At 43.0% G+C, this 27,086-nt stretch overlaps 1 pseudogene; it reads left to right on the forward strand.

The window, feature by feature from the left end:
- LOC124002666 overlaps positions 1-25,114 on the forward strand; it is a 33,192-nt pseudogene extending 8,078 nt beyond the window's left edge.
- The last annotated feature ends 1,972 nt before the right edge of the window (positions 25,115-27,086 follow it).

Below are 27,086 nucleotides of genomic sequence, written 5' to 3' on the forward strand. Positions count from 1 at the left end.
GTCTTGTTATATTTTGAATGCTTAGCAGGACAGGACAACGGTCCAATTCACATATTTAGTAAGAGAACATGCCTGATCATCCCTACTGCCTCTGATCTGGTGGACTAACTAAACACACATGCTTCATTATTAAATGATGTCTGAGTGTTGGAGCGTGCCCCTGGCTATCCATAAATAAATACAACTTCTGTCTGGTTTAATTAATATAAGCATATATTAATTTTATGCTTTTAATTCTTTAATATATTTTTGCAATTACATTTACTTTTGATACTTAAGTATATTAAAACCCAAATACTTTTAGACTTTTACTCAAGTACTGTTTTAATGGGTGTCTTTCACTTTTACACAAGTTATTTTCTATTAAGGTATCGTTACTTTTACTCAAGTATGAGAATTGGGTGCTTTTTTTCAATTACTGGTTAAGGGTTTACCTGAGGCCAGTGGTGAGAGGGTCAGCTAGCTGTTGGCTCCAGTCGTACTGCCAGATGGAGGCTAGTGTTGTGTGCGTGTCTAAAAGTGGGGCAAGCAGGCCAAGTCTAGGTGAATACACATACTGATGTTATGCAGTCTCTGAAAACTGTAGCCGAACCGTATAGCATTTCAAATGCTTGGTTCTACGGCGTGTGCTCACTTTATATTTGATGTAAAAATAAATAACATGTAATGCTGCCCTCCCTGACATGAAATGGATCGATGTGGTATAACGTCCCTAGCCTTGACTGTCAACGGTTAACCACCGAAAATACATTTGACCGATCATACTTAACGGTTAATTTGCATAATTTAGTGGAATTAAATTCTGGACACCAATTTAACAGTCATAAAATAGGAAGTGTCTTGATCGGAATTATTATTTTTGCGGAAATAGTCAGTTAGAAAGTAGCTTTCGTATCTCAACTATATGGCTGTCTCTAGTCAGTCAGCCACGAGCAAACTAGAGCGGAGACTCGTTGCTAGGTAACTCGCAGGGAGCAGTGGGAGAGGGAGGAGCACCACAAAGCAGCTAACAGAAAAGCAACCAAAAAAGGAGTTCCAGGAAGATTGCACCATGTAAACGTAACTTTTATCCCCCTCAAACTTACATTTAAGTAACACTTCTGTTTATAGTTAACACGAGAATGGTCAGTAGACCGCTTATTTGATCTGAAACTAGTCAAAATGGATAAAAGACTGTGGAAAAGAGCAAAGCGAGAAGACAGTTGCTAGCTGACCACTCATACACCGGAGAGAACCCGCCACCTGACTCCTCAGGTGACGAAATGGAGGAATCTGGACATTCGGTTGATTCAGAAACTCCAGTCAATAGTCCTGCACCCAAAAAGCACGAAGAATTGTCTTCGAGTGAGCTCCAGGTCGACATAATCAAAGCTGTCACTGCAAAGATGATCGAAAGAGACGATGGTCTGGAAAAAAAGATACGCGAAAACACATAAAAAAAATCATTGACCTTGAAAGCAGAATCATGCATACGAGAGTATCGAAGACCTTAAACGTGCAAACACTGCAACCTCTGATAAATACACTGCACAGGAGAAGACTATAGTCGACATCGACATGCAAGAGCGCTTGTGTGAAGCAGAGCGATTACCGGAGAAGGTGGGGGCTCCAGCTTTACGGTGTCCCCGAGGACCAGGGTGAGAATGTGAAGCTCATAATAAATGACATCTGTAACCGTGTGGCCCCGGACTTCCCCAAAGGATGTATGGCTGTGGATGTCGCTCATCGTATTGGGAAGAAGCAAGATCAAATTGTATTTGTCACATGCGCCGAATACAAAACGTGAAACACTTACTTACAAGCCCTTAACCAACAATGCTTTAACAAATTAAGAAAATGTGTTAAGTAAAAAAAAAGAGAGAAAATATAAGTAACAAAAGTCAACGTAATAAAAATGCCAAAACTTTTCAGTCTCCTGAGGGGGAATAGGCTTTGTCGTGCCCTTTTCACAACTATAGTTTGTTGATGTGGACACCCAAGGAACTTGAAGCTCTCAACCTGCTCCACTGCAGCCCCTTCGATGAGAATGCGGACGTGCTCGGTCCTCTTTTTCCCGTAGTCCACAATCATCTCCTTTGTCTTGATCACGTAGAGGGAGAGAATGTTGTCCTGGCACCACACGGCCAGGTTGCTGACCACTTCCCTATAGGCTGTCTTGTTGTTTGATCAGGCCTACCACTATTGTGTCATAAGCAAACTTGATGATGGTGTTGTGCCTGGCCATGCAGTCATGAGTGAACAAGGAGCACAGGAGAGGACTGAGCACGCACCCCTGAGGGGCCCCCATGTTGAGGATCAGTGTGGCGGATTTGTTACCTACCCATACCACCTGGGGCGGCCCGTCAAGAAGTCCAGGATCCAGTTGCAGAGGGAGGTGTTTAGTCCCAGGGTCCTTAGCTTAGTGCTGATCTTTGAAGGCACTATGGTGTTCAATGCTAAGCTGTAGTTGGTGAATAGCATTCTCACAGGTGTTCATTTTGTCTAGGTGGGAAAGGGCAGTTTTGCGTGCAATTGAGTACATCTGTGGATCTGGGCTGTATGCAAATTGAAGTGGGTCTAGGGTTTCTGGGATGATGGTGTCGATGTGAGCCATGACGAGCCTTTCAAAGCACTTCATGGCTACAGATGTGAGTGCTACGGGTCGGTAGTCATTTAGGCAGGTTATCTTAGTGCTCTTGGGCACAGGGACTATGGTGGTCTGCTTGAAACATGTAGGTATTACAGACTCAGTCAGGGACAGGTTGAAAATGTCAGTGAAGACACTTGCCAGTTGGTCAGCGCATGCTTGGAGTAAACGTCCTGGTAATCCATCTGACCCTGCGGCCTTGTGAATGTTGACCTGTTTAAAGGTCTTACTCACATTGGCTACGGAGAGCGTTATCACAGTCGTCCAGAACAGCTGATGCTTCAGTGTTTGCCTCGAAGCGAGCATAGAAGTAATGTAGCTCATATGGTAGGCTTGTGTCACTGGGCAGCTCGTGGCTGTGCTTCCCTTTGTATTCTGTAATAGTTTGCAAACCCTGCCACATCCGACGAGCGTCTGAGCCGGTGTAGTACGATTGTCTTAGTCCTGTATTGACACTTTGCCTGTTTGATGGTTCGTCGGAGGGCATAGCAGGATTCCTTATAAGCTTCCGGGGTAGAGTCCCTCTTCTTGAAAGCGGAAGCTTTACCCTTTTAGCTCACTACGGATGTTGCCTGTAATCCATAGCTTCTGGTTGGGGTATGTACGTACGGTCACTGTGGGGACGACATCATCGATGCACTTATTGATGAAGCCAGTGATTGATGTGGTGTACTCCTCAATGCCATTGGAAGAATCCCAGAACATATTCCAGTCTGTGCTAGAAAAACAGTCCTGTAGCTTAGCATCTGCTTCGTCTGACCACTTTGTTATTGAGTCACTTGTGCTTCCTGCTTTAGTTTTTAATAGTAAGCAGGAATCAGGAGGATAGAATTATGGTCAGATTTGCCAAATGGAGGATTAGGGAGCACTTTTTTACGTGTCTCTGTGTGTGTGGAGTAAAGGTGGTCTAGAGTTTTTATTTTTTTAAATTTTAGTGGGGGGGTTTTCTCTGGATGCACATTTTAACATGCTGGTAGAAATGAGGTAAAGTAGATTTTTTTTTCCCCCTGCATTAAAGTCCCCGGCCACTAGGAGTGGCTCCTCTGGTTGATCATGTTCCTGTTTGCTTATGGCTGTATACAGCTCATTGAGTGCTGTCTTAGTGCCAGCATCGGTTTGTGGTGGTATATCGACAACTACGAAAAATACATAAACTCTCTTGGTAAATAGTGTGGTCTAGAGAGTTTAGACCGCCACCCCTTTGTCTTACCAGAGGCCGTTATATCCTGCCGGAAAAGTGAAAAACCCTCAAGGTCTACGTTGTTCATGTCATCGATCAGCCATGACTCGGTTTCAACAAAAGATATTACCGTTTTTAATGTCCCGTTGGTAGGATATACGTGATCGAAGTTTGTCTATTTTATGATCAATTGATTGTATGTTGGCAAATAGGACCGATCGTAAAGGTTGATTACCCTCTTGGCGACGGATCCTTACAAGGCACCCGTACCTTCGTCCCCCGATACCTCAGTGTCTTTCTCCTGCGAATGATGAAGATGAGGGCCTTGTCGGGCGTCTGAAGTAAATCCTTCCCATTCACCTTAAAGAAAAAAGTATTGCTTCAGTACGGGGTGAGTAATTTTTTTTTATCTTCTCAGCTCGTAGATTCGATCTTGCAACCTTTCGGCTCTAACCACTAGGCTACCTGCCGCTGTTATGAAAGCTGTACCTAGTGGGATAAAATCTTTACTTCAGAATAGTGCATATTTTTGAACGTCTTTTATTGTAAGCGATATCCAGGTGAATGGCGTAGGTTTACTAGATAAGAAATTCAACAATAGTTTATTAAGGGATATTTTCTACAGGAAGTCTATTCCTTCTGTCCTATTTAGTTGTGCTTCATCGTTTTCTGTAAACTGGTGCCGTGCTTGGCTCACTCCACACATTTATGGTGACCAATAAAGCAAAGGAGATCGCCTTATCCATAGATTCTACCAAATAGCTTGATTTCTAAATTAATACCTGTTTCCAGTGAATGCTGTTTTTGTGAACTAGAAACTGAATCTATGGAACACTTATTTTGTAATTGTTTACATAATGAGGTGTTCTGGACTGATGGAAAACTATTTCTGGCAACAACAACCATAAGGTCAATGTTTGACCATTTATTTTACAACACACAATTGAACAACAGTATGTCTTATATCTTAATTTTATTAGGAAAAATGTTCATACACATCAATGTACGAAGGGGGAAAAAACTCCCTTATTTATTTTTATCTGATTTGGAAAACAATTTAGAATAATTAAAACACAAAACAAAATGTCTAAAATGTATTCGCTACATGTCTGTATTTAAATGGATATTAATGTGGATTTGTATTTTGATTTATATTTCTTTGTGTAACCCTGTTCTGTTTTGATGGTTACTGTTGAATAAAACATATTTACAAACAACAACAACAAACGGAGATTTGTCTTCCAACAAGACAATGATCCAAAACATAAAGCAAAATCTACAATGGAATGGTTCAAAAATAAACATATCCAGGTGTTAGAATGGCCAAGTCAAAGTCCAGACCTGAATCCAATCGAATCTGTGGAAAGAACTGAAAACTGCTGTTCACAAATGCTCTCCATCCAACCTCACTGAGCTCGAGCTGTTTTGCAAGGAGGAATGGGAAAAAATTTCAGTCTCTCAATGTGCAAAACTGATAGACACCCCAAGCGACTTACAGCTGTAATCGCAGCAAAAGGTGGCGCTACAAAGTATTAACATTTACATTTTAAGTCATTTAGCAGACGCTCTTATGCAGAGCGACTTACAAATTGGTGCATTCACCTTATGGCATCCAGTGGAACAGTCACTTAACAATAGTGCATCTAAATCTTAAAGGGGGGGGTGAGAAGGATTACTTATCCTATCCTAGGTATTCCTTAAAGAGGTGGGGTTTCAGGTGTCTCCGGAAGGTGGTGATTGACTCCGCTGTCCTGGCGTCGTGAGGGAGTTTGTTCCACCATTGGGGGGCCAGAGCAGCGAACAGTTTTGACTGGGCTGAGCGGGAACTGTACTTCCTCAGTGGTAGGGAGGTGAGCAGGCCAGAGGTGGATGAACGCAGTGCCCTTGTTTGGGTGTAGGGCCTGATCAGAGCCTGGAGGTACTGAGGTGCCGTTCCCCTCACAGCTCCGTAGGCAAGCACCATGGTCTTGTAGCGGATGCGAGCTTCAACTGGAAGCCAGTGGAGAGAGCGGGGTGACGTGAGAACTTGGGAAGGTTGAACACCAGACGGGCTGCGGCGTTCTGGATGAGTTGTAGGGTTTTAATGGCACAGGCAGGGAGCCCAGCCAACAGCGAGTTGCAGTAATCCAGACGGGAGATGACAAGTGCCTGGATTAGGACCTGCGCCGCTTCCTGTGTGAGGTAGGGTCGTACTTAACTTAAGGTGGCTGAATAATTTTGCACGCCCAATTTCAGTTTTTGATTTGTTAAAGTTTGAAATATCCAATAAATGTCGTTCTACTTCATGATTGTTTTATATCTTTGTTTGAAGCCTGAAATGTCGCTAAAAGGTCGCAAAGTTCAAGGGGGCCGAATACTTTCGCAAGGCACTGTGTGTATATATATATATGTATGTAGAGGTCGACCGATTATGATTTTTCAACACCGATTTATTGGAGGACCAAAAAAAAGTCAAATGTTTTATTTATTTGTAATAATGACAATTACAACAATACTGAACACTTCTTTTAACTTAATATGGTACATAAATAAAATCAATTTGGCCTCAAATAAATAATGAAACATGTTCAATTTGGTTTAAATAATGCAAAAACAAAGTGTTGGAGAAGAAAGTAAAAGTGCCATGTAAGAATGCTAACGTTTAAGTTCCTTGCTCAGAACATGAGAACATATGGTTATTCCTTTTAACATGAGTCTTCAATATTCCCAGGTAAGTTTTAGGCTGTAGTTATAGGAATTACAGGACTATTTCTCTCTATACCATTTGTATTTCATTAACCTTTGACTATTGGATGTTCTTATAGGCACTTTAGTATTGCCAGTGTAACAGTACAGCTTCCGTCCCTCTTCTCGCTCCTACCTGGGCTCGAACCAGGAACACATTGACAACAGCCACCCTCGAAGCAGCGTTACCCATGCAGAGCAAGGGGAACAACCACTCAAAGTCTCAGAGCGAGTGACGTTTGAAACGCTATTAGCGTGCACCCCGCTATCTAGCTAGCCATTTCACATCGGTTACACCAGCCTAATCTCGGGAGTTGATAGGCTTGAAGTCATAAACAGCTCGATGCTTGAAGCATTGCGAAGAGCTGCTGGCAAAATGCACGAAAGTGCTGTTTGAATGAATGCTTACGAGCCTGCTGGTGCCTACCACCGCTCAGTCAAACTGCTCTATCAAATCATAGACTTAGTTATAACATAATAACACACAAATACGAGTCTTAGTTTCCGGATTTGACCATATTAATGACCTATCATCTTGAAAACAAGACGTTTATTCTTTCAGTGAGATACGGAACCGTTCTGTATTTTATCTAACGGGTGGCATCCATAAGTCTAAATATTCCTGTTACATTGCACAACCTTAAGTGTTATGTCATAATTATTTAAAATTCTGCCAAATTAGGCAGCCCAAACTGTTGCATATACACTGACTCTGCGTGCAATGAACGCAAGAGAAGTGACACAATTTCACCTGGTTAATATTGCCTGCTAACCTGGATTTCTTTTAGCTAAATATGCAGGTTTAAAAATATATACTTCTGTGTATTGATTTTAAGAAAGGCATTGATGTTTATGGTTAGGGACACATTGGAGCAACGATACGCACCGCATCGATTATATGCAACACAGGACACGCTAGAAAACTAGTAATATCATCAACCATGTGTAGTTAACTAGTGATAATGATTGGTTGTTTTTATAAGGTAAGTTTAATGCTAGCTAGCAACTTATCTTGGCTTACTGCATTCGCGTAACCGGCAGGCTCCTCGTGGAGTGCAATGTAATCAGGTGGTTAGAGCTTTGGACTAGTTCACTGTAAGGTTGCAAGATTGAATCCCCGAGCTGACAAGGTAAAAATCTGTTCTGCCCCTGAACAAGGCAGTTAACCCACCGTTCCTACGCCGTCATTGAAAATAAGAATGTGTTAACCTGTTAAGCTTACCCCCTACTTTTTCGAACATTCTGTTAAAAATCTCGCAACATTTCAGCGCCCTGCTACTCATGCCAGGAATATAGTGTATGCATATGATTAGTATGTGTGGATAGAAAACACTCAGACGTTTATAAAACTGGTTAAATCACGGCTGTGGCTTTAACATAACGTGCGTTTCATTGGAAAGTGCAGGAAAATCTGATCACTGAAAGTGGAAAAATATATCCAGCCGCCGCTTCAACCCATTGTTATGGGCGAAAGACATTAAATATGGCTGAGGTTGCAGTACCTACAGCTTCCACACGATGTCAACAGTCTTGTCATTTGCCTAGGATTTGTTTCTTGGTCAAACGAACAAGAGACAGCCCATTTCTTCCGGTCTCCGACCGGATATTTTGGTTGAGAAATAGACGGACAGTATTTCAAGATGGATCCCTATAGAAAACACTACGTCTCGTGATTAATTTGATTGCTTATTAACGTTTACTAATACCTAAAGTTGCATTACAAAAGTATTTCGAAGTGTTTTGTGAAAGTTTATCGTTGACTTTTTGAATGTAAAAAAAAATGACGTTACGTTATGAAACGCTATTTTTTTTTTTATTTATCACAGTCTACATAGAACGATATCTAGGTTATATATGGACCGATTTAATAAAAAAAAAAGACCCAATAGTGATTATGGGACATCTAGGAGTGCCAACAAAGATGGTCAAAGGTAATGAATGTTTTATATTTTATTGTGCGGTTTGTGTAGCGCCGAATATGCTAATTATTTTGTTTACGTCCCCTGCGGGTCTTTTGTGGTGTTACATGCTATCAGATAGCTTCTCATGCTTTCGCCGAAAAGCATTTTAAAAATCTGACTTGTTGCCTGGATTCACAACGAGTGTAGCTTTAATTCAATACCCTGCATGTGTATTTTAATGAACGTTTGAGTTTTAACTAATACTATTAGCATTTAGCGTGCGCATTTGCATTTCCAGAGCTCTAGATGGGACGCCTGCGTGCCAGGTAGAAGCAAGAGTTAACTGACTTGCCTAGTTAGATAAAGATTAAAGGTGTAAAAAATATATATATATATTTTTTAAATTGCCCAAAGTGGTGTCCAAAAATACCGCTTTCCGATTCATGAGAACTTGAAATCGGCCAAAGCAACCAAAAAAGTTTCCAAGAATTTCAATTCTACTGGTTTTCATATCAACTTTCTTTCGTTGTCCAGAAGTCAAAATCACAATACTTGTCATATTAGCAACCCATCCTAGTTGTTGCATATATTTAGGTTTTCCCTCTTTCTAAGTTTCTAACTAAGTTGTTCATCTCTGTCACATGAAAGGGCTCGCATCAGATGTGTCTTAGAATAGTTAGTGTTTTTCTACAAATTGCAATTTGGCAAATGTTTGAAAATGTATGTATTCCATTTTCTGCTTCATTAGTTAATGTTCTATAATCTGCATCCCACTGCTGGCTGGCTTCTGAAGCTAAGCAGGGTTGGTCCCTGGATGGGAGACCAGATGCTACTGGAAGTGGTGTTGGAGTGCCAGTAGGAGGCACCCTTTCCTCTGATCGGAAAAAATAAATATCCCAGTGCCCCAGGGCAGTGATTAGGGACATTGCCCTGTGTAGGGTGCCGTCTTTCGGATGGGACGTTAAATGTGTGTCTTGACTCTCTGTGTGGTCACTAAAGATCCCATTGCACTTATCAAAAGAGTAGGGTTGTTAACCCCGGCGTCCTGGCTAAATTCCATCATGGTCACCTAATCATCCCCAGCTTCCAATTGGCTCATTCATCCCCCTCCTTTCCCCTGTGACTATTCCCCAGGTCGTTGCTGTAAATGAGAACGTGTTCTCAGTGAACTTACCCGGTAAAATAAGGCTTAAATAAAAGAAAATGATAGGCTCACAATTGTCACATGACCATTCCTTCAATGCATAGTATTTTACCGTTTGGAACGAATTTAACTTTTTTTTGTTAACCGGTGAATTTGCTCAATTGCAATTTGTGGGAAAACACTAAAGATAGAAGCATAGTCGATAACAAAATTGACAAAGTCAAGGCCATATCAAAATTGGTTACAGACTGACTTTAAATCTCTCAATAATTCCTGGTAAAACTGTTATACAATAAGAACCATTAGAGAGAGAAGATATTAGTGTCAGTCAGTGATGAATTAGAACATGCCCAACCGAATACAATTTCCTATGTAATTACTCATAGGCCTAGTCTTTATAAGAATAAAGGTGAAATGTGCTCTTTTAACACATGACGCCGGCACCTCAGGCAGGTTTATCTAGTCTGTCTGGCCACAGGCCTCAGTCTGCAGCTCATACTTACTCATCCACACACCACTGGCCTACATGATTACCTGTCTACAAGGGGAAATTCACAGCCGCAGCAGACAGTGATGCACAGCCATTTATAACAGAAAATGTTCACTCGGGCAGAATCGCCTTATGTTGCAGTCAACAAAGGTTGCAATTTGGTTCATTTTATATATTTTTCAGAAACACTAAATGACCAAATGTCCAAATGTATGTGGGCACCTGCTTATTGAACATCTCATTCCAAAATCATGGGCATTAATATGGAGTTGGTCCCCCCTTTGCGGCTATAACAGCCCCTACTCTTCTGTGAAGGCTTTCCACTAGATGTTGAAACATTGCTGTGGGGACTTGCTTCCATTCAGCCACAAGCATTAGTGAGGTTGGGCGATTAGGTCTTGTTCGCAGTTGGCATTCCAATTCATCCCATAGGTGTGCGATGGGGTTAAGGTCATGGCTCTGTGCAGGCCAGTCAAGTTCTTCCACACCGATCTTGTCATTCTGAAACTGGTGGGGAAGGCCCTTTCTTAACTTTACAGTTGCCACTATGTATTCGGGCAGGTAGCGTTCACCTGGCATCCGCCAAACGTTCACCTAGCGTTCACCTGGCATCCGGCCCTCGGACTGACAGATGTTTATGTGTGATTCCTCACGCCAGATAATGTGTTTCCACTGCTCCAGAGTCCAATGGTGGCGAGTTTTACACCACTCCAGCCGTCACTTGGCATTGCGCATGGTGATCTTAGGCTGGTCTGTGGCAGCTCGGCCATGGAAACCCGTTTCACGAAGCTCCAAACTAACAGTTATTGTGCTGACTTTGCTTCCAGAGACTGTTTGGAACTATGTAGGGAGTGTTACAACTGAGGACAGATGATTTTTACACGCTATGTGCTTCAGCACTTGGCTGTCCAGTTCTGTGCGCTTGTGTGGCCTACCACTTCAGGGCCGAGCCGTTGTTGCTCCTAGATCATCTCCACTTCACAATAACAGCACTTAGAGTTGACCGGGGCAGCTCTAGCAGGGCAGAACTGACTTGTTTGAAAGATGGAGTTCTATGACTGTGCCACATTGAACGTCACTGAGCTCTTCAGTAAGGCCATTCCACTGCCAATGTTTGCATGGCTATGTGGTCGACTTCATACTCCTGTCAGCAATGGGTGTGGCTGAACTGACCAAATCCACAAATTTGAAGGTGTTTCCACATACTTTTCTATATATAGTGTATTCCCCCCTGACTTCCAGGTTTTTTTCTGCGGAGTTGGTCATGTAGTATTTGTGCCTGATCATAGCTGTTCCTTATGACCCTTGTTTGAGTGCATAGGCTACTTTATAAACTCTTGGGTATTGTTCACCACAGTGCCTAGTGAAAGTCAACACGCCATGCATAGTCTTCACATTTTTATGTCTTAAAATTAAATCTAAAAAGGGAGTAAATAAGATTATTTTTTTTACTGATCTACACAATTTTCTCCATGTTATAAAAGTGAGAGAAAAAATACATTTTCCAAATCAATGAAAAATGCAGATTTTATTGATTTGTGAATGTCTTCACCTTAGTTAATACACATTTGGCAGCCATCACAGCTGTGAATCATTTTTAATACGGGTCTACCAACCTTGCACAACACATCCATCGATTTGTCAAATTTGTTCAAGTTCAGTAAATTTGGTTGGGCAGAAATATTTAAAACTCGTCTCTGATTTTCAAGCAGATTTAAGTCAGAACTGAGACTGAATCATTCAGAAACACTCGACATCTCTTGAAAAGCCTTTCTTTGACATTAAAATGTGTGTAAATACCCCAGGGTGAAAAGAGTTTTCTTCCATGTTAACAGCACCGTGCAGGGCCAATTACTTCTGCTCCACATACTGTTGCATTATGGTTTACATATGAAATGCTCGGTCTGATCCCATACTGAGGATAAGAGCTGGTTAGTAGGCTATGGCAAGCTGCTGAAGAGATTCAGGCCAGGGAGGCTGGGAAGGAGAGATTCAGGCCAGGGAGGCTGGGAAGGAGAGATTCAGGCCAGGGAGGCTGGGAAGGAGAGATTCAGGCCAGGGAGGCTGGGAAGGAGAGATTCAGGCCAGGGAGGCTGGGAAGGAGAGATTCAGGCCAGGGAGGCTGGGAAGGAGAGATTCAGGCCAGGGAGGAAGAAAGTCTGGTCTTTTTTTTGTGTCTAGTCTAGTTTTTTTTGTGTTTTGTGTATAGCTAAACATCCTAGTTGTATTTCTTTGACCTGAGGCTATTATGCTTTATAAATTGTTGTATTATGCCATCTCTCTCTCAAGGTTATCAAGTCTGCTGTTAGAATGTGTAGGCTCAATTTGTATCGCATTGGCACATGAAACGCCAGGGTTGTGGGTTCAATTCCCACTGGGGGACCATTATTTAAAAAATATAAAACATTACAAGGATGAAAATGTATGCACTCACTACTGTAAGTCACTCTTGATAAGAGTGTCTGCTAAATTATATATTTTTTTTAATGTGCTGCATTATTGAACTGCACTTGTTCCGGGCGTCGCTAGGCGGTTGTGTTCCGGGCGTCGCTAGGCGGTTGTGTTCCGGGCGTCGCTAGGCGGTTGTGTTCCGGGCGTCGCTAGGCGGTTGTGTTCCGGGCGACCTTAAGTGACCTAACTTTCCACCATTTTTGATATGATCCCTGATGCAGCCAGATGTGCTGTGATTGACTCCCCCCCCTCTAGGCTCACCGGGAGAAGAGATTGCTGAAGTGCTTAGCTTAAGCTTCTCATTTAATATGAATTATTATGAAAGTATTAAATGAGAGGTTAACTGTCTTCGTCTTATATTTAATTTCCCCTTCCACTCTATTCCAATGTGATGCAGAATTATAACAGTAAATGTTGATCTGTTTTAATAAAGACTCATCATGATTTATGATTAAAACATTCTCTCTTTTTAATTTCAGGATGCGAAATTATGGATTATTATGGAATATTTAGGAGGAGGATCAGCTCTGGATTTAGTAAGTTTCTCTACAGTATAGTAAACTCCTCAGTAAGATGGCATTGATGTAACACAGGCCTAACCCAAAAGGCGTCTTAACATTTCCATCAAGGTCCAGTAGGACACTTTTTTTAAAATAATTTTATTCCAGCCTGCTTTCTCTTTTTAGTTGGAGCCCGGTGCCTTGGACGAAACCCAGATTGCCACTATTCTCAGAGAGATCCTGAGGGGACTTGAGTACCTGCACTCTGAAAATAAAATCCACCGAGATATTAAAGGTACTGTTTAGAACCCACTATGGCCATACAGTGCAGCATGAATATCCAACTGACTGGCCACCATGGTAAATCTCATAGTTTTGTGTTATTGCCCCCAGCCGCTAACGTGTTGCTATCGGAGCAAGGAGACGTGAAGCTGGCAGACTTTGGAGTGGCGGGGCAGTTAACGGACACCCAGATAAAGAGGAACACGTTCGTGGGCACTCCGTTCTGGATGGCACCTGAAGTCATAAAACAGTCTGCATACGACTCAAAGGTCAGAAATACCACAAGCTCTCTCAGGTTCTAGGTTGTCTCTCTCAGGTGCTAGGTTGTCTCTCTCAGGTTCTAGGTTGTCTCTCTCAGGTTCTAGGTTGTCTCTCTCAGGTTCTAGGTTGTCTCTCTCAGGTTCTAGGTTGTCTCTCTCAGGTTCTAGGTTGTCTCTCTCAGGTGCTAGGTTGTCTCTCTCAGGTTCTAGGTTGTCTCTCTCAGGTTCTAGGTTGTCTCTCTCAGGTGCTAGGTTGTCTCTCTCAGGTTCTAGGTTGTCTCTCTCAGGTTCTAGGTTAAGATGGCATATCTGTTCATAGGTTCGTGCAAAGTGTTATAATGTGTCATAGGCAATGTGTGGAATGCAAATTTGTTTTCATAGTGGGGATCCTAATAAATCAAATAGTGTCCAATTAACCTTTTTTTCCCTGGCTGAATTGTTCTGCTGAGTAGAGGCATTGCAGGGGTAGCTTCAGCTCTGTAACCTGCGGTGATCACACTACAGCCAGGGCACAGCACTGCACACAGATAGAAAATATCACCAGACACATTAGGAACGACCACAACATATGAATCACCATGCGGCAAACCAGAGCCACCACAGTCTCACACTGGGTTGACGGTAGTTCCTTAAATGGCTTACTACAGGATCAGGTTGTCTGGTGAAATATAAAATGGCTCCCTCATCTCTTGAATAGAAATCTCAAGTGTTATTATCACTTTCATGCTGTCTGTATATCCTTTGCATCACAAACCTTCCCTATTGATATTTGCTATGAGGTTTTGAAGTCCGTTGTGGAAGTGTTCTAAAAAATCTTTCTCAAGTGTCTTCTTTTTTTTTCTCTCTCTCTCTCTCTCTCTCTCTCTCTCTCTCTCTCTCTCTCTCTCTCTCTCTCTCTCTCTCTCTCTCTCTCTCTCTCTCTCTCTCTCTCTCTCTCTCTCTCTCTCTCTCTCTCTCTCTCTCTCTCTCTCTCTCTCTCTCTCTCTCTCTCTCTCTCTCTCTCTCTCTCTCTCTCTCTCTCTCTCTCTCTCTCTCTCTCTCTCTCTCTCTCTCTCTCTCTCTCTCTCTCTCTCTCTCTCTCTCTCTCTCTCTCTCTCTCTCTCTCTCTCTCTCTCTCTCTCTCTCTCTCTCTCTCTCTCTCTCTCTCTCTCTCTCTCTCTCTCTCTCTCTCTCTCTCTCTCTCTCTCTCTCTCTCTCTCTCTCTCTCTCTCTCTCTCTCTCTCTCTCTCTCTCTCTCTCTCTCTCTCTCTCTCTCTCTCTCTCTCTCTCTCTCTCTCTCTCTCTCTCTCTCTCTCTCTCTCTCTCTCTCTCTCTCTCTCTCTCTCTCTCTCTCTCTCTCTCTCTCTCTCTCTCTCTCTCTCTCTCTCTCTCTCTCTCTCTCTCTCTCTCTCTCTCTCTCTCTCTCTCTCTCTCTCTCTCTCTCTCTCTCTCTCTCTCTCTCTCTCTCTCTCTCTCTCTCTCTCTCTCTCTCTCTCTCTCTCTCTCTCTCTCTCTCTCTCTCTCTCTCTCTCTCTCTCTCTCTCTCTCTCTCTCTCTCTCTCTCTCTCTCTCTCTCTCTCTCTCTCTCTCTCTCTCTCTCTCTCTCTCTCTCTCTCTCTCTCTCTCTCTCTCTCTCTCTCTCTCTCTCTCTCTCTCTCTCTCTCTCTCTCTCTCTCTCTCTCTCTCTCTCTCTCTCTCTCTCTCTCTCTCTCTCTCTCTCTCTCTCTCTCTCTCTCTCTCTCTCTCTCTCTCTCTCTCTCTCTCTCTCTCTCTCTCTCTCTCTCTCTCTCTCTCTCTCTCTCTCTCTCTCTCTCTCTCTCTCTCTCTCTCTCTCTCTCTCTCTCTCTCTCTCTCTCTCTCTCTCTCTCTCTCTCTCTCTCTCTCTCTCTCTCTCTCTCTCTCTCTCTCTCTCTCTCTCTCTCTCTCTCTCTCTCTCTCTCTCTCTCTCTCTCTCTCTCTCTCTCTCTCTCTCTCTCTCTCTCTCTCTCTCTCTCTCTCTCTCTCTCTCTCTCTCTCTCTCTCTCTCTCTCTCTCTCTCTCTCTCTTCTTTTTTTCTCTCTCTCTCTCTCAGGTCTAGGTTCTCTCTCTCGTGCGTTGTGTCGCAGGCGGATATATGGTCGCTAGGTATAACAGCCATAGAGCTAGCCAAAGGAGAGCCACCCTACTCAGAGCTTCACCCTATGAAGGTCTTATACCCTGGAAGGAAACTACTGCAAACCCCTCAAAGAATTCATAGAAGCCTGTTTGAACAAAGAGCCCAGCTTTGTAAGTGGTGTTTGGGGAGCAATTGAGCTCAAATGGGCATTTGTTAATTAGCGGTTAAGAGCGTTTGGGCCAGTAACCGAAAGGTTGCTGGTTCGAACCCCCGAACCCGACTAGGTGAAAAATCTGTCTGTTGCCCTTGAGCAAGGCACTTCTATTGCTCCTGTAAGTTGCTCTGGATAAGAACTGCTAAATTACAAAAAAATGTAGAAAGTCAACCCTCTGTACATTTAGAAAACACATCCAATGTTTACACTCGTTTGACTCGATGCTCCTCCTCAGAGGCCGACTGCCAAAGAGCTGCTGAAACACAAGCTGATCATCCGGCACGCCAAGAAGACGTCCTACCTTTCAGAGCTGGTGGAGAAGTACAAGAAGTGGAAAGCAGAGCAGTCTCTGGAGGACTCCAGCGACGACGAGTCGGGCTTGTAAGTCATCATTTGATCCATTAAAGTCCTTTAATGTTATTCAGCCGATCGTGGTCATTCGTTCCTCGGTCATTCGTTCCTTGGGCAATTCACACACACAATTGGTGGTTAACCAGATTGTTTATTGGGACAGTTTACTAATATGCTTCAGACTGTGCTTCCATGTGAGGTTGTCTAAAAGGTTGTCTTTGTCTTGTCAGTGAGCTGGATGGCCAGGCATCTGGAGTGAACGACTCTGGGAACGATGCCTGGATCTTCAACACCATCAGGGAGAAGGACCCCAAGAAGTTCCTGAATGGTGCCGCCCAGTTTGAGCTGGAGAGGAACCAGGTAAGATGGCAGAGAAACATGCATCTTAGGTTATCCTCAACCCAAATTCTGATTTAAGCTGAGTGTGTATTCATACCATTGTGTATATTTATACCATATTATAAACCGGGTGGTTTGAGCCCTGAATGATTGGCTGAAAGCCGTGTTATATCAGACCGTATACCACGGGTATGACAAAAAAAAAATGTTTTACTGTTCTAATTACGTTGGTAACCATTTTATAATTGCAATAAGGCGCCTTCGGGGTTTGTGGTATATTGCCAATATACCACGGCTAAGGGCTGTGTCCAGGCACTCTGCATTGCGTCTTGCCTAAGAGAACAGCCCTTAGCCGTGGTATATTGGCCATATACCACACCCCCTCTAGAGCACTCATTATTGCCCTCTAATGCACGGTAGAATTCAATGGCTATAGTTAATTTTTACATGTTTCGTTTGAGCTACTTTTGAAAGCAGAAGTCAAATTTAAAACATTGGCATTGTTGGAATTCTGAATGTTTAGATTTTTCAGGTTGTCATTGGATTTGGGGTGAAAAAAATGGGGTCCCTGGAAACTCTGCAGGGGATAAAATGGGTACCACGCGGGAAAGTTTGAATACCACTGCCATAGTGTATTTCTACCATGGTATATACTCGTACCATGGTATATACTCGTACAAAACACCTTACTAATGCTTAGTTTGCCCTCAGACTAGCCTTAATTCGTCGGGCATGGACTCTACAAGGTGTCCAAAGTGTTCCACAGGGATGCTGGCCCATGTTGACTCCAATGCTTCCCACAGTTGTCAAGTTGTCTGGATGTCCTTTAGACGGAACATTCTTGATACACACAGGAAACTGTTGAGTGTGAAAAACCAAGCAGCATTGCAGTTTTTGACACAAACCGGTGCGCCTGGCACCTACTACCATACCCCGGTCAAATGCATTTAAATCTTTTGTCTTACCCATTCATCCTCTGAATCCTTCTCTCGGGCTTAAAAATCAAATCAAATCAAATCAAATTTATTTATATAGCCCTTCGTACATCAGCTGATATCTCAAAGTGCTGTACAGAAACCCAAGCCTAAAACCCCAAACAGCAAACAATGCAGGTGTAAAAGCACGGTGGCTAGGAAAAACTCCCTAGAAAGGCCAAAACCTAGGAAGAAACCTAGAGAGGAACCGGGCTATGTGGGGTGGCCAGTCCTCTTCTGGCTGTGCCGGGTAGAGATTATAACAGAACATGACCAAGATGTTCAAATGTTCATAAATGACCAGCATGGTCAAATAATAATAAGGCAGAACAGTTGAAACTGGAGCAGCAGCACAGTCAGATGGACTGGGGACAGCAAGGAGCCATCATGTCAGGTAGTCCTGGGGCACGGTCCTAGGGCTCAGGTCCTCCGAGAGAAAGAAAGAAGAATTAGAGAGAGCATATGTGGGGTGGCTAAGTCCTCTTCTGGCTGTGCCAGGTGGAGATTATAACAGAACGTGGCCAAGATGTTCAAATGTTCATAAATGACCAGCATGGTTGAATAATAGTAAGGCAGAACAGTTGAAACTGGAGCAGGAGCATGGCCAGGTGGACTGGGGACAGCAAGGAGTCCTCATGTCAGGTAGTCCTGGGACATGGTCCTAGGGCCCAGGCCAGTTGAAACTGGAGCAGCAGCATGGCCAGGTGGACTGGGGACAGCAAGGAGTCATCATGTCAGGTAGTCCTGGGGCATGGTTCTAGGGCTCAGGTCCTCCGAGAGAGAGAAAGAAAGAGAGGAGAATTAGAGAACGCACACTTAGATTTACACAGGACACCGAATAGGACAGGAGAAGTACTCCAGATAAACAAACTGACCCTAGCCCCCCGACACATAAACTACTGCAGCATAAATACTGGAGGCTGAGACAGGAGGGGTCAGGAGATATGGCCCCATCCGAGGACACCCCGGACAGGGCCAAACAGGAAGGATATAACCCCACCCACTTTGCCAAAGCACAGCCCCCACACCACTAGAGGGAAATCTTCAACCACCAACTTACCATCCTGAGACAAGGCCGAGTATAGCCCACAAAGATCTCCGACACGGTACAACCCAAGGGGTGGGGGGAACCCAGACAGGCCGACCACAACAGTGAATCAACCCACCCAGGTGACGCATCCCCCCCAGGGACGGCACGAGAGAGCCCCAGCAAGCCAGTGACTCAGCCCCGTAACAGGGTTAGAGGCAGAGAATCCCAGTGGAAAAAGGGGAACCGGCCAGGCAGAGACAGCAAGGGCGGTTCGTTGCTCCAGAGCCTTTCCGTTCACCTTCCCACTCCTGGGCCAGACTACACTCAATCATATGACCCACTGAAGAGATGAGTCTTCAGTAAAGACTTAAAGGTTGAGACCGAGTTTGCGTCTCCGACATGGGTAGGCAGACCGTTCCATAAAAATGGAGCTCTATAGGAGAAAGCCCTGCCTCCAGCTGTTTGCTTAGAAATTCTAGGGACAATTAGGAGGCCTGCGTCTTGTGACCGTAGCGTACGTATAGGTATGTACGGCAGGACCAAATCAGAGAGGTAGGTAGGAGCAAGCCCATGTAATGCTTTGTAGGTTAGCAATAAAACCTTGAAATCAGCCCTTGCTTTGACAGGAAGCCAGTGTAGAGAGGCTAGCACTGGAGTAATATGATCAAATTTTTTGGTTCTAGTCAGGATTCTAGCAGCCGTATTTAGCACTAACTGAAGTTTATTTAGTGCTTTATCCGGGTAGCCGGAAAATAGAGCATTGCAGTAGTCTAACCTAGAAGTGACAAAAGCATGGATTAATTTTTCTGCATCATTTTTGGACAGAAAGTTTCTGATTTTTGCAATGTTACGTAGATGGAAAAAAGCTGTCCTCGAAATGGTCTTGATATGTTCTTCAAAAGAGAGATCAGGGTCCAGAGTAACGCCGAGGTCCTTCACAGTTTTATTTGAGACGACTGTACAACCATTAAGATTAATTGTCAGATTCAACAGAAGATCTCTTTGTTTCTTGGGACCTAGAACAAGCATCTCTGTTTTGTCCGAGTTTAATAGTAGAAAGTTTGCAGCCATCCACTTCCTTATGTCTGAAACACATGTTCTAGCGAGGGCAATTTTGGTGCTTCACCATGTTTCATTGAAATGTACAGCTGTGTGTCATCCGCATAGCAGTGAAAGTTTACATTATGTTTTCGAATAACATCCCCAAGAGGTAAAATATATAGTGAAAACAATAGTGGTCCTAAAACAGAACCTTGAGGAACACCGAAATGTACAGTTGATTTGTCAGAGGACAAACCATTCACAGAGACAAACTGATATCTTTCCGACAGATAAGACCTAAACCAGGCCAGAACATGTCCGTGTAGACCAATTTGGGTTTCCAATCTCTCCAAAAGAATGTGGTGATCGATGGTATCAAAAGCAGCACTAAGGTCTAGGAGCACGAGGACAGATGCAGAGCCTCGGTCCGATGCCATCAAAATGTCATTTACCACCTTCACAAGTGCCGTCTCAGTGCTATGATGGGGTCTAAAACCAGACTGAAGCATTTCGTATACATTGTTTATTCCTTATTTAACCTGTCTCTGCTTCATCTACACTGATTTGAAGTGTATTTAACAAGTCACATCAATAAGGGATTATAGCTTTCACCTGGTCAGTCTGTCATGGAAGAGCAGCTGTTTAAAAAAAAAAAATGTTTTGTATATACTTAGTATGTGTATTTCATGTGTGTTTAATATAGTAATAGTAATATATGCCATTTAGCAGACGCTTTTATCCAAAGCGACTTACAGTCATGTGTGCATACATTCTACGTATGGGTGGTCCCGGGGATCGAACCCACTACCCTGGCGTTACAAGCGCCATGCTCTACCAACTGAGCTACAGAAGGACCACAGTGTGTGTGTTTCATACCACGGTGTGTGTTTCATACCACGGTGTGTGTTTCATACCACGGTGTGTGTTTCATACCACGGTGTGTGTTTCATACCACGGTGTGTGTTTCATACCACGGTGTGTGTTTCATACCACGGGGTGTGTTTCATACCACGGGGTGTGTTTCATACCACGGTGGGTGTGTGTCATACCACGGCGGGTCATACCACGGCGGGTCATACCACGGCGGGTCATACCACGGCGGGTCATACCACGGCGGGTCATACCACGGCGGGTCATACCACGGCGGGTCATACCACGGCGGGTCATACCACGGCGGGTCATACCACGGCGGGTCATACCACGGCGGGTCATACCACGGCGGGTCATACCACGGCGGGTCATACCACGGCGGGTCATACCACGGTGTGGTCATACCACGGGTGTGGTCATACCACGGGTGTGGTCATACCACGGCGGGTCATACCACGGCGGGTCATACCACGGCGGGTCATACCACACCACAGTGCGTGCGGGTCATACCACACCACAGTGCGTGCGTGCCATACCACACCACAGTGCGTGCGTGCCATACCACACCACAGTGCGTGCGTGCCATACCACAGTGCGTGCGTGCCATACCACAGTGCGTGCGTGCCATACCACAGTGCGTGCGTGCCATACCACAGTGCGTGCGTGTCATACCACAGTGTGTGTATCATACCACATGCTTTCTCCCGTCAGGATCTAACCAAACACAGTTGTTCAGGAGGTGGTTTCTGGGCATTCTCTGTTTTAATAAGCTGACGTTCACTCTTCAGCTGTTTTTCAGCTCTTGCCCTGAGCCATCAGTATGATTTTTAAATGTTATACTTTCTTTATCAGGTGCAAGACAATCCAGAAAGGCCTCTGTCACAGAGCTGGTGCAATATCATTTCCCCTTTGTTTGCCGAGGTAAGAATGTATTTGGGCTCATTTTAACTATCTTTTGACGTTACTATTTCTCTTTTTATCTCAAGATAATAACGGTGAATCTCAGTCAAGTTGAATGATTCCGGGTCGAACTGTTCTGATATCTGTTGACCTTATTGAAGTTACAGCTGCACACTTTAAGATTTTATTGAACTAGGCAAGTCAGTTAAGGAAATTCTTATTCACAATGACTGCCTACACCGGCCAAACCCGGATGACGCTGGGCCAATTGTGCACCGCCCTATGGGACTCCCAATCACAGCCGGTTGTGATACAGCCTGGATTGGAACTATGGTGTCTGTAGCACTCTAGCACTGAGATGCAGTGCCTTAGACCGCTGCGCCACTTGGGAGCCAAAATCACCCAGTAAACCGTCTCTCCTTCCCTTACAGTTAAAAGAGAACCAGGTTGAGGCAACCAATGGCAAGCCAGAGGCTGTGGATGAGCTGAGGGAGGCCGTTTTCATGTCGGAGGAGTCCTATCCTGGTATCTCTGACGCCCTGGTGTCTGAACTAGTGCACAGACTACAGAGGTAATGGCATCAACACCTCCCGTGATTTGATGACAGCTCATAGTATTATAATTTTATTCCAACATTAATATATAATATAATATATGCCATTTAGCGGACGCTTTTATCCAAAGCGACTTACAGTCATGTGTGCATACATTCTACGTATGGGTGGTCCCGGGGATCGAACCCACTACCCTGGCGTTACAAGCGCCATGCTCTACCAACTGAGCTACAGAAGGATGCAGACCTATAATTCTAGTGTTGTTTCTCACACCTCCATCCCAAGGTAAATCTTCCCATTGTACATCCTTTGCTCCTGCAGGTTTTCTCTACCCAGGGCCTCATCCTCCCAGTGACACCCATCCCATCCCACCTCTACAGTAGCAGCAGTCCGTCAGTCCATGGCCTCTGACATCAACAGCCAAGATTAAGTCTCCCAGGAAGTTCTCCATCACGCATTCATTCACCTAAAGCAAAGCCTCAGCCCACTTTTTATCTCTTTTTTTTTTATATCTCTACTTAAGGTATATTGTCACTTTGCGGCCAGTCACGGGCCTGTTGGTCAGCTGCCATTTTGACTGACAACTGCTGTAAGACCTTTTGGGCTCAATACCTCCGATATGAACACAGGACCATTGAGTCAAACATTTTGGTGTGGCTTATTCCTAAAAGGTCCTGAAGCCTTTCAGGGAGGATCTAACTTTCGTGTGTGTGTGTGAGCATCTCCTTTGAGATCCTGTGAAATGTGCGGTGGAGATTGAAGCATTCTTTTCAAAACTCAGGTATCCTGCTTTTAAGTGGATGAGGGTCCTCTGGGAGAATTAAGAGATCTGTTGGGTGGCTGTACAAACTTGTAAATAGGCACATTTTTACAAATATTGAGAAATAATGGAGTGTACACAAAGGAATCTCTGTGTACAAGTGGCCAAATGCTTCTGTACATATATTCTGTTAGAAAGGGTCAATGTTTAAGGAGACGTGTAAATGGTCATAACTGAGATTGCTTTGCCTTTATTACTTGCTCTTTTTGTATTTCAGTCTTGGATTCCCTCTTGCTTAAATACCTTTATCTTGGATTCCCTCTTGTTTAAATCATACATTTTCAAGGACACATCCATTCAATGGCAATTGCTTCCCTCCGTTGTTTTTGTTAATTGATACTTTGGCCACCTTTTTTTTGTTGTTTCGTTTTTAAATGCTCTTTGACCTTTTTGATGTCTCACTCCGTGACATGGCTGTAGTTGCCATGCAGTGCAGACCACAGAAACAGAATCTGTCCAGGTGCACTACTTCTAACTCTCTCTAGTCGTGACACTGGGTTCTATGTTGCCAGAGCATCGAACTTCATGAGACCACATGGTTTCATGACAAGATGTCTGTTGGATTGTTCCTCTGTCCTGTGTAAGATGAGTGCTTTAGTTCGATTGAAGGTTCACCTTTCCTCCTTTTTTTCCTTCTTTTTAACATGGCAGTAAATTCAACTACATCATCCCACAACAAACATGTTGGAACTGCAGTGGTACAATCTATTCAATAGCTTGAATTGCATTTATTTATTTTTATTTTTTGGGGGGCGTAAGACCGCATGGTCATTATAGTACAGGCATGTCTCAATGCTACATAAGACTACTGTCCACCTGAAACAACACAGCTTGGAGCATAGTATAGCATAACATAGTATAGCATAGTATAGCATAGTATAACATAGCATAGTATAACATAGCATAGTATAACATAGCATAGTGTAGCATAGCATAGCATAGTGTAACATAGTATAGTATAACAGAACACTGTAAACGTGAATTCCACACTAAGTTTAGTTGAAAAGGAATGCAGAAGTGCGTTATGGTGTGTTCATACTAGTTGACGTAAAGTAGCAGAAAGCCAGCGGCCATTAGGAAGCATACTGCACTTCCCTGCTGCTACTGACCCCCCCCCCACCCAGTGTAGTTTTAAATGAATGTGCGTTAATGTACAAGCATTTCGCTACACCTACTAAACACGTGTTTTCATAAAGTTTAATTTGATGAAAAATTACTCCTGTGATTTGGCCTGCACAGTATTTATTTAACTAGGCAAGTCAGTTAAAAACACAATTTTTATTTACAATGATGGCCATAGGAACAGTGGGTTAACTGCCTTGTTCAGGGGAACAGTGGGTTAACTGCCTTGTTCAGGGGCAGAACGACCGATGTCTTTACCCCTTGTCAGCTCAGGGATTCGACCTAGCAACCTTTCAGTTACTGGCCCAACGCTCTAACCACTAGGCTACCTGCTGCCCCTAATATCCATTGTAGCAAGCATGCTACTGGACTCTTAACCTCATGTCCTGGACCTTGAGTGTTCAAGTCAGCCTTAGCAACCTTATTGCGAGTGGGGTGCAGTCACATTTAAAAGAAAAATGCAGCATGGACACATTTAACAATTGATTTACATCAGCTAAGTTAATGGTTTTTGCTCTTTACATGGGGTTAGATACTATAGCTTCATAAAGCACACGGAAGTATGAACACTGGGTCTCCTATGGGATTTCAACAGCTACTGGAAACCTTCTTTTGTATTCGCTGTGTTCAGACCAATGTGAGATATCCAGTATTGAACTGTTTTTCTTCTGAGTTTTGGGCATTTGGGATTGGAAACAGAAGTACCCCCTTGTTTTGAACCCACTTCTGTTGGCCAGTTTTTCCAACATTTGAGTGGACCCCTCTTGATCGATTTCCGTTATTCCCCTTATGTCATGAAAGTGCCATGTATGGATGCCCATTTTTTGTTTGTTTTGTAATTTGCACCTTGTGGAGACAACTGGTCCCGTTTTTATTCTTTGTGTTGCACTTTTTGTAAGCGTTTTCTTCAGGATTCAAGTAAAGAATAATGGTACTTGAGACCATAGGTTTTTTTTTTCTCTTTGTCATATCTTAGGTGATTACTAGTAAACCTTTCTGAGTGTAGCAATAAAGCAGTGGTGGCGTCAGGACACATTTATCAGCACAGATATATTCTACGGAACAAGAATATATTTTTATAACTCACAAGCAGTATGTATAGAATAAAGAATATTGTCCTTCCGTTTGTTATTAAAATTGAAATGTCATTTTCTGTAACATTGCAGACTGTTTATAGTCCTGTATATAATCATTGTTCATGTCACTCAAATTCCAAGGTATTTGGGAGTCTTTTGTAAGCTTTCAAGTGATTAAAATCGAACGCAAATTTAAATGGATATTTCTTTTGTGTGGAGCAATATTGTTTTTTTACCAGCATTACAATGCAATACCAGAGTGCAGCTTTTTAAAACTTCAACAGGATCAGTGTCCTGGCGAGATGGTTGAGTTCACGTAGACCAATATGATTAGCATGACGTTGTAAGTAACAAGAACATTTCCCAGAACATAGACCTATCTGATATGGGCAGAAAGATTAATAATAATTTAAGCAAACTGCACTGTCCAATTTGGAGTAGCTATTACAGTGAAATAATACCATGCTATTGTTTGAGGAGAGTGCACAGTTATGAACTTGAAAATGTGTCCATAAGCCAATTGGGCACATTTGGGCAACATTTTGAAATTAAATGGTTCATTGGATCAGTCAAAAATGCTGCACACACTGCTACCATCTAGTGGCCAAAATCGATATTGCGCCTAACCTGGAATAATACCTTGAACTTTCTCTTGCATTTAAAAAAGATGGAACAAAAAAGTGCATGTTTTTTTTTCTTTGGATTATCTTTGACCAGATCTAATGTTATATTCACCTACATTAATTTCACATGTCCACCGACTTCGGTGTTTCCTTTCAAATGGTATCAAGAATATGCATGTCCTTGCTTCAGGTCCTGAGCTACATGCAGTTAGATTTGGGTATGTCGTTTTAGGCGAAAATTGAAGAAAAATGATCCGATCCTGAAGTAAATTCACAAAGTTGTCATTAAAAAAAGAAACGCCATTAATGAAAACCCCTACATTAGGCAGCTGGTTGTTTGGTCAGTACTGTGCATTTAGTTATGTTCTCATGCGGTTCCATCCGAGATGTTCGCTTCCTTGACAGGGTGAGGGGCAAAAAGGCCCTAAAGTTAGTTTACTCATCACAGAAGGCATGCCATTGTGACTTGACGGTCCGGATTCCGACAGGAAATTATGCTTTACCTACACACTTCTCAGTAGTTGGTATTCCGAGTTACTTTATGAAGGTGCGTAACTGGCTTTGCTGGCGTAGCTCCGTTGCACGCGCTAAATAAATGTAATTCAACCGCTGAAAACCCAACAGATTTTCTCGTGGAGCTGCCATTCAATAGGGTTTTCAGTACCCTTAAACCATCCCTTTAAATACTATTTACCTTTTAATTGGAATTTTGTCGACAGACTAGACTACATCGAGAGAACGGGTTTAGAAAATAAGGATAAATGAAATGAAGCTAAATATATGCATATGTCTCCGTTTCAACACCAACTGGTAGATTTCAAATAGTCAGATTTGATGGATTATTTTGGGCAAATTTCAGGGTTAGGAAATTATGTATGAATCACAAACAGGTTTGGAGAACCTTTGCGCACTAAAATATATTTATGAATAAAACACTGGTTTGATTCAACCTAAAATCCTTGTTCTCAACTAGCTTACCTGGTTAAATAAAATAAAAATAAATTGTCATATTCAAATTCAATCCATGAAATATTAGAAAATGGGGGAAATTGTGTACAATGGGGGTGCCCTAATTCTCACTAATCATGCTCTGTTTAACCGTTTGGTCTGATTGCCATAATGATTAGATGGTAGATTTATAGGACATGTCCCGAATTTATTACGCAACGTTAGCCTAACATGATCCACTAACGACACCCAGGAACAATTTACACGGACGTGACAGAGGAAAGAAAGGTAAACGGAATGGAATGATGCTAAATGTAAACTACAAATGGAACAAAACTAACACTAAAGTGACAGTTATAAATGTATGTGAGTATTACTGACAATGGCTTCCTATGGTGGCTAATATTTATCATGATACACATTGTAAAATAAAACGTAGAAAAGCCTAGAATATTGAACATTCTATAGCGCATACACCAATTCAGCAGGTTCAGACCTACAGAAACCAATAGCTTGGTTGTCAAAATTTCATAAACGCAAATTGAAGGCATAACTATGTACAGTGGGGCAAAAAAAGTATTTAGTCAGCCAC

The sequence above is a fragment of the Oncorhynchus gorbuscha genome, linkage group LG01 (genome assembly GCF_021184085.1).
Source record: "Oncorhynchus gorbuscha isolate QuinsamMale2020 ecotype Even-year linkage group LG01, OgorEven_v1.0, whole genome shotgun sequence".
In the NCBI taxonomy this organism is placed as follows: Eukaryota; Metazoa; Chordata; class Actinopteri; order Salmoniformes; family Salmonidae; genus Oncorhynchus; species Oncorhynchus gorbuscha.